This window comes from Phlebotomus papatasi, chromosome 1 (genome assembly GCF_024763615.1).
Source record: "Phlebotomus papatasi isolate M1 chromosome 1, Ppap_2.1, whole genome shotgun sequence".
Classification (NCBI taxonomy): Eukaryota; Metazoa; Arthropoda; class Insecta; order Diptera; family Psychodidae; genus Phlebotomus; species Phlebotomus papatasi.
Genome location: NC_077222.1, coordinates 29,581,090 through 29,593,892, shown reverse-complemented (window position 1 = coordinate 29,593,892; position 12,803 = coordinate 29,581,090). Strand labels below are relative to the sequence as shown.

General features: G+C 31.0%; 1 protein-coding gene across 4 annotated transcripts in view; it reads right to left on the bottom strand.

Annotated features, from left to right (window-relative positions):
* The window catches only part of LOC129799606 (band 4.1-like protein 4), a 96,082-nt gene that overhangs the window by 28,704 nt on the left and 54,575 nt on the right, over positions 1 to 12,803 (bottom strand). The window lies entirely within an intron of this gene.

Below are 12,803 nucleotides of genomic sequence, written 5' to 3'. Positions count from 1 at the left end.
TTAAATTATCAGTCTATTTTTACATAGGGGAAAGTACTCTCCCTTCGAACGTTCATGCCTTCGAATAATGTGAATTTTCTTTTAGTTTTTATTTTTATTTTTGGACTAGATTTCTTTTTTTATTGTGGAGAATATCTGGATGGTAAAATAACTCAAAATACACAAAAAATCCCTATTTATTCTTCCAAAAAATACAAAATAATCATAATTTTATTATGTAGCGGAAGCTTTCAGACTGCGCACATACTCATGCGTCGAATACTTCATATTTTTCATGTTTACTTTTCTTCGTAAGAAAAGATAATAGGGGAAAGTACTCTCCCTTCGAACGTTTATGCCTTCGAATAATGTAAATTGTCTTTTATTTTTCCTAAGACTCTTACACATATGATTATATTATATAATTATCAACAATTGATAATAAGCTAACTAATGTTTAATAGAAATGTGTAAGTCTCTTAGGAAAAATAAAAGAACATTCACATTATTCGAAGGCATGAACTTTCGAAGGAAGAGTACTTTCCCCTACAATTCACGTAGGGCGAAGTGGGACAAATGTAAATTGGGAAAGCTTTAAAAATAAGCGTTTTTTACTCTTATTTTTAAACAGAATTGGACCTTACCATGATATTATTTAGCTTTACAAACACATTACGAAGCTATATTGTATTATGATAAGCCATAATTCCTTTTAAAAATGGGAGGAAAAAGTCCATTTACAAATGTACCTCAATTCAAATGTGCTCCACTTCTCCCTAATAATTGTACTTAGCTTTGAGATTGCTAACCTATTCCTTTGTATAAAAAACAATATAACAATTACTTATAATTTATTCACAACTCTAGGGTTTACCCCTTTTCTAATTGTGAAAATTGTGAAAAAGAAAAAGAAAAGTGAGGAGCAGAAATAGCAATGACCGTAATGAAAGTCTAGAGATCTCGTTTACGCAAGAAACTTAAATAAAAAAAATAATGGAGGTATTTTAATAAAACTATTCCCTAAATGAGTAACATAGGGAGAAGCTAAATTTTTCGATAATTTGAGAAAATTAACAAAGTTTCCAAAAACAGTCATTATCTCCATAATTCCATAAAGTTTCAATCAACTAAATATGGAAAGTTCAAAAATACTCCCATAGAACGTGGATATGGCAGACAAATAATATGGTATCATTAAAACTTAATTGAACACATAATTGATTTAATTTTAGATATTTATTGTTTTCAATTGCAGTATGGCTTTCAGTATTATTGACATGAATAAAATAAACAATACCATTGAATATGTTAGTCATATCGCGATTATTGATTGGTTGAATTTAAAGGTTTAAATTCTTTAAAATCTTAACCAATCGGAAACTACGAAAAGACTACAATATTTTATGGACTTAATAATTTAATTGCATGTATAATATTTAAAGGTCAAACTTTGTAGAAAAGAGTCATAAAGAATAAATATACTTGCAACTGTTGGTAGTTATTTCAATTCATATATTATAATGTATGCATGGTAATACAAGAAAAAAATATGTTAGTCTTGTATTCTTTGCAATTCAGATTTTTTAAAATATTCCCACGTTATACGTCCAAGAGTATTTTGAACTTTAAATGATGATGAACTTAATACTGTAGTACTGCTTCAAACTTTTAACTTAATCATAATTAATTCTTCATTACTTGAAATAAGATTATATTTCAAATAATAAAATAGTTAAGAACGGACATAAGGGAAAGAGCGCAACCTTCAGATGATTCAAGTTTCAAACAATTTATTTTTTTCAATGTGCTTTAAATCAATTTGGCCCATTATAATATTATTTTTTATAGTTAGTCCAGCTAGTCCAATGGGTTAAATTACCAGAGAAGAACATGGGGAAACCTATAAGGAACATGGAAAAAAATAAGTTGTCCGAAGCTGGCTCTTTTTCGGATGGCTAGTGATGAAGGATGCTCCAATATGTTCTTGTGGGTTAGTAGCGATCTTGCTACAGAGCGTAAGGGCCTTGAAAGACCTAAGGATTAGCCAAGAGACGGCTTTAATGTAATTATATTCGAAATAATGGTTAACTCTTTCCGGACCACAGCATATGCTGCAAGCCAATTTCACAATGTTTTAATCAAAAATATCTAAGCTCAGGAGTTAATTGAGGTCTTACAAAAAATATCTTACATTTGGACATCTTTATAGTTTGTAATCATCCACAAGAATGGGATTTTTATCAGTTCTGAATAATTATAAAACATTATTTTTCACAGAACATTCATATGCTGCTTTGGGTACTCAGAGTCCCAAAAGAGACGAAAGAGTTAAACCACATTTCTATTATTTTCCACTAAGCCATCTTTCGGCTTAAGTCGTAAGTGTGTCAAGGGCCTTAGGATGCTTTGCCTTTCCATGCCTAAATGAATTGCTGAATTATTTCGCAAGAACGGTGGAAATATCAAAGATTATTGTAGACCCCGTAACAAACTTTTGATCGATGAAATTTTGCAATATTTTTTAAAACTCATTTTATTAGTAATGAAAAATTACAATTATTTTTTAAACCGTAATTTAAAAGAATAATAATCATAGAATCTAATGGAATGAAAAACATAGTTTTTAAAAATATATATTGGTTTTTCTATGCACTGGAAATGAGCACCGTAATAAACTAATAATTAATACTGTATTATGATAAAAAAAATAAAATTAGCTTTTTTTTAGAAATATATCTTCAAAGTTAAAAGAAAATCATCCAGTTTGCTTGGGAAATATCATGTCTGACATGAATAGTGAAGAGTTTGCGATAATTTTAGAGCAATATTTCGCAATATCCGAAGAGATTCTGGATGCGGCAGCAGCCAATTGAAGTCGTGAACTAATAAATCATCAAATGTCGTGGGTCGAGTAGTTTTGCAGGTAATTAATAAATTTGCGTAACCCGCACCTTCAAATAAACGCCAATTTTGCATGTCATATGTGAAGAATGATATGCACGAATTTGCATTTAAACCTAATCTCCTAGTATCTGCAACATACGACACTGAAATTCGTGATCGACGACTGATTTATGATGTAGTCTCATCATTAGTGACAGCTACACTGGAGGAATGAGTGAAACAGAATGAATACAAATTTTCTCCTGATGCAATTAATTAAGATTTATCATTCATATGTGCAACATTGATGAGTCTCTTTATAAGACATTTAATGCACCATGCAAAAGTTCCCGGGGAAGCTATTTTGTAACTTTACGTATCGCTTCCACTTTAAACTATATATACTTGATGTGTCTGAGAACAATATTTATTTAATTGCTGAACGCTGGTGGAGAGAAATAAGTCAAAGTTCCCATTAATATGTGAAAAGATTCTACCAGAAGGGAAACGTGGTATATGTACTGTTGGTTTCGTACAAGGTGAAATGAAGCAGTGAATAGAGTGAGAAGAATCAGGAGGTTTTCATTTAGTGAAACTTAATTGAAATTTTAATAGAAATTTCAAATTACCAGCGTCTGTTGCATGTGTGAATGACTCCAGTAGAATCTCTCTCTATCTACGCTTGTGCATTTAGAAACTCTACCTCATATATCATTTAGTTATATTCCCAAGTAAACTGAACTGAGGGAGAAGACCTCACCTTTAGCCGCAGCAATTGAAGACTCCACCATTTAGGGGCGGCTCATTGATCGTAAATTATTTCTCCGGCAAATCTACTTTAAGTGACATATCTCGTCAGTGGAATCTCACCAGTATGGGCTTAAATTGCCCCTACTGCGAGATTAATTGGGATTTACAGGTCTGTGTTACACATTCACTGGGTAATTGATAGATACAGACACGAGAAAGTAGCAAATTGAAAAGTGGAGACGCCTGGTTGTCTCAAATAATTGCACTTATGGAACATGACTTGAAATACAATTTCCCCATGTACACATAACACAGTACAAAAAGGAGACTAAAATATAATTTTTTCTACCAACTAATGCAATGACCAGATTTATTCACTGTTTATTTTTAAATAATATTGTTGAAAAATAATAAAAAGTTTATGTAGAGGAAAGCATGCTAACTTCGAACGATTCAAGCTTCGAACAACTCAATTTTTTTCAATATCTTTTTTTTTTTTAATAAATTTGACCCATTGTAATATTATATTTTAATAGCTAGTCCCATGCCTAAAATTTCATGAAAAGACCCATGGTTCAAAACCATTAGAAACTTAGCAAACACTGAGTTGTCCGAAGGTACAGCGCTTTCCCCTAGATGAGGTTGGGATTGGGACAACTTGACGAATGTATCGTAGAATGATCAGTAATCGATTAATATCATGAAATTGTGCAATATATTTTGAAATAGTTAGTATCCAGATGAACAATTATTACAGCTATTTTAAATCCAGATCATATTCAAAAAGTTTTGGAAAAAATCCTACGCTCCTTAAAAAATTTAATTTGTTTCATTATCCCATATTCCTTGCTGGAATCCCTTAAAATTTTGTATTTTTGAAAATGTTCATGAAAGAAAAGAATAAGAAAATAAGATATAAGAAAAATTGGAAGCCTCAATCTCTTTAATTTTTGAAAATATTTAATTTTGAAATTTTTGATTTAATAAATTTCGACCCAGTTTCTCTAACTTCCTTACATTTGATTAATGATAATGAAATATGTAGTTATAAAGATATAAAACATCATATTACTGATCAATGGAATAAAATCAGAATGTTCGAATGGAGTGAAATTCCCCAGCATAAAAATAAATCTCGAAGAGTTAAAGATAATCCATTTGGTTATAATTTTAGCGAAAAACCTTCCAGAAGAGATGAAATTATTATTAATCGTTTAAAACTAGGTCATACAAACATAACGCATAATTTTCTAATGAACAAATCAGATCCCCCTATTTGCGAAACTTGTCATGTACAGATAACAGTAGAACATACACTTATCCATTGTAAAAAATATAAAAAAGAACGTAATGAAATGAATTTAGATAAGTCTTTACAAAATATACTAAAGGAAGATTTTTCAAAGGAATGTAAACTTCTAAAATTTTTAAATAAGATTAATTTACAAAATGAATTTTAATTTGATCATTTACAATAACTTTTTAAAAACTGAAAAACTGTTTGAACGACTTAGTAGTAAAAAAACCTTAATTCTTAAGTTTGCATCTTACTTTTTGTTAATAAATCAATCAATCCTTACATTTGATTTTTCTAATTGCCTTTTTCACAAAATCGAAAATATTGAAGTGCAAATTAAATTCATACAGTATTCTCTCAAAAAAAGTTTTATTCGTTATATTGTCCAAAGATCTTTTATAGCTCAGATAATGCTTGTATTTTTCAGCTAAAAACACGTACAAAATAGAATATAGAAGTAATACTTTTGATAACGATTTTATTTTTATTAATAATCAAATGCTGACCCACTACCGGTTGTGACATCTTTAGATTAGTTGACAACTTGGAAAACTACGACAAATTCCGGACATCTTGCAATATCGAACACTTATTTTGTTTCTCAAAATACCATTTTTTTTATTTATTATTTTTATTTGAAGAGGTTGTGTACATCTAAAAAACCAAAATGTGTAATTTACAGGATTGAGAGACTTAAGAAAAAAGCTTTGAAAAGGGTTTCGGAAGGGCAAGAAGCTTAAAAAAAAACTATGTGTCCGGTATTACACTCAAAGCATTATCTATTGTTTATATTTTTCATTAATTCTCGAAAATTATAGTAAAAACAAATTTAAAAGAAATTAACAAAAAAAAATAATTTGTATCTAAAATATAAATGCTTCAGGCATAATACTTTAGTACTTATATGCAATCTTTTCGAATTTTATCACAGTTCCCCTAGCTGAGATTTTTCAATATTATCATGTTTAATAAATTCTAAATCAAAATTAATTGATATACATATAAGACTATCCTTGACATTGAAAAATTATTAAAAGGATAATTCAAAGTTATTTTAATAATTTTTTTTGAATTTACCGAATTTTTAATAAAAATATTGGGTTTTAAAAATAAATCTGGATGTTTTATTAGACGTATTACTAGTAGAAAGGTAATAGTTGGTAGTAGGGGAAGTGGGGTACCTTTGGAATTGTGCTATTTTCGCCTACTTTTTAACTTAACTGGATCTTATTATAAAATAATTTTGCTCTACAAATCAATTGTGAAGCTAATTTACATCCTGATAATGCTCAATTTCATTTAAAAACAGGAGAAAAAAGTCCAATTTCAAAGCTTCCCCAATTCAAAGGTGCCCCACTTCCCCCTATACCTAAAAAAAACTCGAGTCAAGTGTTTCTTCTTAAAGATGGTCAATGGATCAAGTACTAGAGTGCCGCACTAATGATTCAAGTTTCTCGGGATCGAATCCTACTTATGTTACAAGAAATTATTTAAAATTAAAGATTTACAAATTGTATTGAGTGAACTTAGCTGTAATTATTTCCGAAGTGTGTATGATACACAGTGTTATCCTTATAAAAGCAGATTAATTTATTAGGACTTTTATTCACATGGAGGTTTAATTTCTACTTAGAACGTTATTTAGGATTGTATTTTTTGTATTTATATTTATTTGCCTTCATGTGTCTTAGGAATAACCTCCATAAAATACGTCCGCCGCCGTCTCAGCGATGATGACCACCCTCCAAAGTCAAACGCCTGAAATTCTTCTTCTCACTATATTATATTTATTGTTATCATTATTATTATTTAATCTTTATAATTTAAAATACAATTTTGAAATTAAAATCAATTTTTCTTATGAATCTTTAGAAGATATTCATGACTAGTAATCAAGATAAATTACTCCTTTATTTAGAATTATTTTTTCTTTTCAGTGTTCTTTTATATTTCTTCCCTTTCTACAAATTTCTCGTTAGAATATACAGGTTTCAGGAATAAAATATTTAGTCCAGAATCATAAGGAAATGCAAGATAATTGCGAATGAATTATATTACAGAGCAAAAAGTTAGTATTGGATTATAAATTCTTTTATGTGGGAGAAGTACAAGAGTTAACTGATATTTTTAACGGTGTAGAAAGATAGTCTTCCATTTGAGAGTATTTGAAAAGCTTTCATTCATTGTGTACAAGGGTAATTGTATGAATTGCGTGTATAGAATATCCATTAAGGTAAGAACTGATTTATGATTCAAAAATATTATACGTTCTTTATGTGTCTGAAAGGAAGAATTTAATTCCTTCCCCGATAGCCTTTAGTATCCAACCACTTAAATATTTACAGCACTGTACATTGGAGGTTTGCAAGTTCCACCTACAAATTACGGCAGTAACTTAAAATAAATAAATTAATGAAGTACACCTTGCCAGTACCTCTAAAAGGGTATAAAGATAAATAAAAAAAAAGAGCTTATGAACTCACAATAGACGAGATAATGGAAAACTATAAATTGTAGATTTGATTTATGACGTAATTAAAATCAAAAATTTATTCCTATGTCGACCTGTTGCAAATTTAAGATATTGTGTGTATAAAAAGGCTATAAAGGTAAAATGTGAGTACGATTAGTTCCACATTGTGCATTAAACTTCCCACCACCACACTGTATTATTTATGTTTGGTCTCCCTCTGCAATTGTTGAATTATTTGAGTACGTAAGATGAATGAATGAAAGACTACAAAAAAATATATATTCACAAACATGAAAATCACTTCTTCGTCACCTAACATTTTCACCACACACAAAAACACCCACGGCATAGCAATAAATTTCTCTCATTCACATCATTCGGGAGCTTTTAAATCATAAGGACAACCCACCTCTGGGGACGATCAGTAGACATAATAATTCCATTCAATTTGAAATGTTTCGATTGTAAAATGGTTTATCAATTAATTAATTCAACAGTATTAATCTTGTCTCTGCTTTTGGCAATAAACGAAAGATTTCGCGAATTAAAATCAACCAGAATTTCTTTAAATAAATATCAATGTTGACAGGGTATAAATGTTTTAAATTAATATATCCATTCAAGGCTATTTATTGTTATATCATTTAACATAGCAAAATACTCGAGTAATTTTTGGGATACAAATAAGGTTTTATTGCTTTTTTTTATGTGACTATTTTTGATCCTTATTGGACTGCCAAGGTCTGCGAAGGCTATCAACCCCTGCAAATAACATACAGACATTTAGCAACGTATGTACATATTTGCGGGTAGAATGAAATATCGAGTACTAATATGTATGTGCTCACAATTACCCTGGCTCATGGTTAGGAAATGTATACATTTGTTACAATACACGCCAGAGAACCAGAGACATACAGATGTTGTAAGTTAACTTTTGACAAACCAATTTAACAACGTTCTCTGCAAGCAAACCCAAAATTAATCATCTCAGCCATCACATTTAATGTTGATGCCTTTGTGCGCTCATTCAATATTTGGTAGAATAAATCAAAAACTATGGACAAAAATTCCTCGAGTTTTTATTTCATTTATTGTTTTATTTTTCTAAGAGAGTGTCTGAGAATAAATAACCTACTATTTTTTTTTAACAATATACACTTGTTTAATAATGCCAATAGAATAACTGACGAAGAATGTGTATAATGCAATAGGTAGATGACCACCTTCCGGGTGCGTCAGGGATGCTGATCCTTTCAGAGATTGAACAAAAATGATTTTTTCGCCAAAGCTTTCAAAGCGACAGTGCGCCGTCCTCAATGGTCAAAACAGTTATTCTTTGTCTCTAAAATTCGTTTTCCTGCACTTAGGGGAATGGCTCATAATCTTGACCATTTTCTTATTTTGGACACTTTGAGGATAAAATTGGACACTAAAAATAAATTGATTAAAATTATGGATTTTTAATCCAATATTTGTTGAATAATGAATTTTATCTAAATATTTGTTCTTTGTGGTAGATTTTAACACTAAGTACGTTAAATTTTGAATATGATTTGAGTTAAAATTGCTATAGTTGAAAAATCAGTGTGAGCAATTGCTTACGAGAAATATGACAGAACTTCGTGTTTACTTCAGTCTTATTTAGCTGTGGTGAAGTACTAACAATGTTTCTTCGCTTTTTTTGAGTGATATTATTGAATATTCATTGAAAGTTGTGTTGATTCACGTTAGTGGTGATTTGTACATTTGACCTGAAGTGAGATTTGCCTTGTGAATTAAATTTTTCGTATGAAAAATGGGAAATTTTCTGAGAGGTTCACCAGTGAGGTGATAATCCTTATTTTGGACAGGTGTTTTTCTCACGAAATTTCGTGAAGTTTTAGCTTTTGTGATGACTAGATTGTACAAATGCCTGGAGAAACAAAGGAGCATCATCTCTACGAACGAGATGTAGCCAGAAATGCCTTGAAAGGCTCCCGGAAAGGCCAGGGAATGAGCGAATTCACACCTACTTGGAGTACCGAAGTCAACTCACTTTAATGAATGACAAGGAAAATTTCCGGGCTTCTTGTGACATTCTACGTTTCCCCTACATGTACAGGAAAAGGACTTGGTAAGATTGGTTCATGAAATGGAGAACAATGGGCATCCTTTTGGGGCGGATTAGCTATCCAAATTTACAGCCAAGTCGTCCAAATTAATAACCAAGTTGTCCTAAATAAGAGACAAATTCACCTCTACATATCTATTAATTTTTAAACGTATTAAAACTAATTTTAGTAAAAATAAGACGATGAATAGCTTGCCAAGTTTCTAAACAACCCTTCTGAAAAGAGAGTAACAAAAAAAGTCAATTAGTATTGAAAATATCGCACTTCAAACTTGGAACATCGATGCTTATAAGCAGACTGGTCAAAATTATGAGCCTTTACCCTATCTACTTCTAGTGAGGAACAATAGGGAAATTTTAGGATTTTCTTTGGAAGCACTTTGGACTTGCACATTCAACACAGACCAATTGCTCTCTAACTCTCTTGTTTTAGATTTAGATCTAGACACCAAACGATTAGAGATGATGACTTCGGGTTTTCGAAAAAAGCCCTCTCTCCATAAGTTAAATCCATCTGTGTAAAACTTGCTTGCTGTAACATATGGAAAACATATCAAGTAATATTTGTCACTTTCGATTTTTAAGAATAGACTAGACGAATATTAGCCACACATTACAGCAAGAAAAGGGGAAATCTTTCTATTACTGAATATTTCTTTTAAAAGATGACTGTTCATAACATAACCGACTTTTCTTTATTTTGGTTCCCATAACGATCTGAAATTTAGCTATATAGGGGAATGTAGGCATGGTTCACACAGTGAACCTTTAAACGATGCGAATTTGGTTGCAATGAGCTAGTTTACCGTTTCTTATCTCGTATTTTATGGCTAAGAAATGATGAACTAACTCATTGCCAAACAAAGAGAAAATCCTCATCGTTTGAAGGTTCACTGTGTGCGAACCATGCCTACAGTCCCCTAATGTTTGAGATTAGGATAAAGGTTTGTCTCTGGGTCGCCTTAAACCTTTATCGGTTCCGCTGTAATAAGGCACTTATTTAGGCCAACTATACACTGGCCTTTCCTTCACTCTCTCTAACCTCCAAGGCGGTCCTCCAGCTTTATGTCTTGACTTCTGTTTGTCTGAACTACACCCACAGTGCCATTTCTATCTTACAGCAGACCAGTCTTGGTTGGATCAGGTGCAGTGAATTTGCATTTAAATCGACAGATATCTTCATGCCGATCTAGTTTCTGTACCAGTCTCTCTTGCTTTTTCAAACATAATTTGATTTTTAATTGTAATTCATCACTTTTCATTCATTCACTGGACTAATTCGATACGTGTACTGAAAAATCTGAAGTTGCCGAGTATTCAACCCGATATCTCACAGTTATAGACACACTACTCTTCCAACTGATCCACTTAGGCTCTATCTATAATGCTTCATTTTGTTACTGCCATATTAAGACCAATTTCCAAAAGGATTTTGACTCAGGATGGCCAGATATGAGTAGTTTTCCTTCAAATTGTTGAAACTTGTTGAAATTCATCGATATTACTTACGGTTTGAATGTTGAAAATCTTTGAGGGCGAGGTTCATAGAACTTAAAGTTTTAAAATCGTTTTACAAGGATTTCAAATTAAAAATTAACCCACGTTTCTCCACAGAATTTTAAAATTTGAAAAATGAATACCCTTCTATACTTAAAGTTCAACTTTTTCAAGTGTCTTTTGTATGTTGTGAAATTATTAAACCTCAACCATATTGCTAAACCCTAGATCATAAGAAGCTAATATTCAAACTTAATTAAACTGAGTTGTGAAAGCTAATATAATTTTCAGGCTTAAGATTTATTTATATGGTTTAACTGTTCTATTTTTTTCAAAACATTATGTAAATATTTGCACATTGAGTGGAATATTGAAAGAGAATTATTGATTTATTGAATTTTGTAACTGCAATTCTTTTTTTTAAATTCGATGCCTTTGGAAAGTGCGCTACCTCTAGTCATAAGGCTCCTTAATGTACAGGATAAACCTACGACTTAAGCCGAGAAACGCCTTACTGTAATTATAATCAAAATAATGATTAGACTACATTAACATCAGTTTTCCACTAAGCCATCTTTCGGCTTAAGCTGTAAATCTGTCTAGGTCATAAGGGCTTGTACAGCACTGAGAAAAAAAGGGGGTGCGATTAACTTTTTTCCTCATAACTTTAACACTTTTAGCTGTAAAAATATATCAACATTTTTTAATGTTAATTATACACTTTTTTAAGTGTAAAATTAACATGAAAAAGGGCCACTTTAACCCGTAATACACCTAAAAAGCATAATATTTACACCGATTTCGGATCAATAATGCAGGGTAAAATTAACATTTCCGGAATGTTATTTTAACTTTTTCGGATTTCTCTCACTCAGTGAGACTTGAAAATTAACCGAAAGACATCTTAATGGTAAATTGATAAAATGTGGCTGCATTTTCAATTTGAGTAAAATTGAGGTTATAAATCTATAAATGTAAAAAAAAAATAATTAAAAGAAAGCTTTGAGAAATGCTTTTCTCCTTGAGTTGGATGGTAAAAAAAATTGTTTTATGTTTTGGGGTATAATATGAAAATCATTAATTTGATCATTCCACAAAGTTTGAAATAAAAAATACTTGTCAGAATACTTGACATTCAATTAAAAGCATAAAAAAGATTTGTGTACAGAACACCACAAAGTAAACTTTTATAGTCGCCACATCAACATGTTTCATTTTAATCTAAATAATGAAATGAGGAAAATTAATGTGATTTTTGATTGATCTGCGGCGGCTATTGGTCTGTGACTCATAGTATAGTGCTTACAATAGCCGTCAATTAGTGGTGCATTTGCATAATAAATGACCATGCAAGTAAGATAAATTTTGCAGAGCAACAAAAGAGATGAAAATGGTAAATATCGCATACAATTTATTTTGTTTATATATTTCACACAGAAGAAAAAAAAGTCCACATTGCACAACCTCAAAAAGCATGTAATAATACAATATTCAATGCAAGAAATTTATATTGACCATATTGCGAAGGCGAAAGGAGATACGCAGGAACAAAGGCAAAAATATTCTTAAAGCCTTGCGGGGTCGTAAAAGGTTTTATAGCTCTTCTGTACATTTAGTCTGGCTGAATATACATTAAATAACATTTTCCTCTCACCACCTTTCAGGAATCATACGCAAAAAGGTAATAATGCACTAAGGGTGTGGTCATCGGAAAAAAGTTGCTAATTCTAATGTGAAGACACAAACGTTCGCACTTTTTTTTAACGTCTGAAATGTCTTCGATAAAACACCTCATTCACACCATTTTGTTA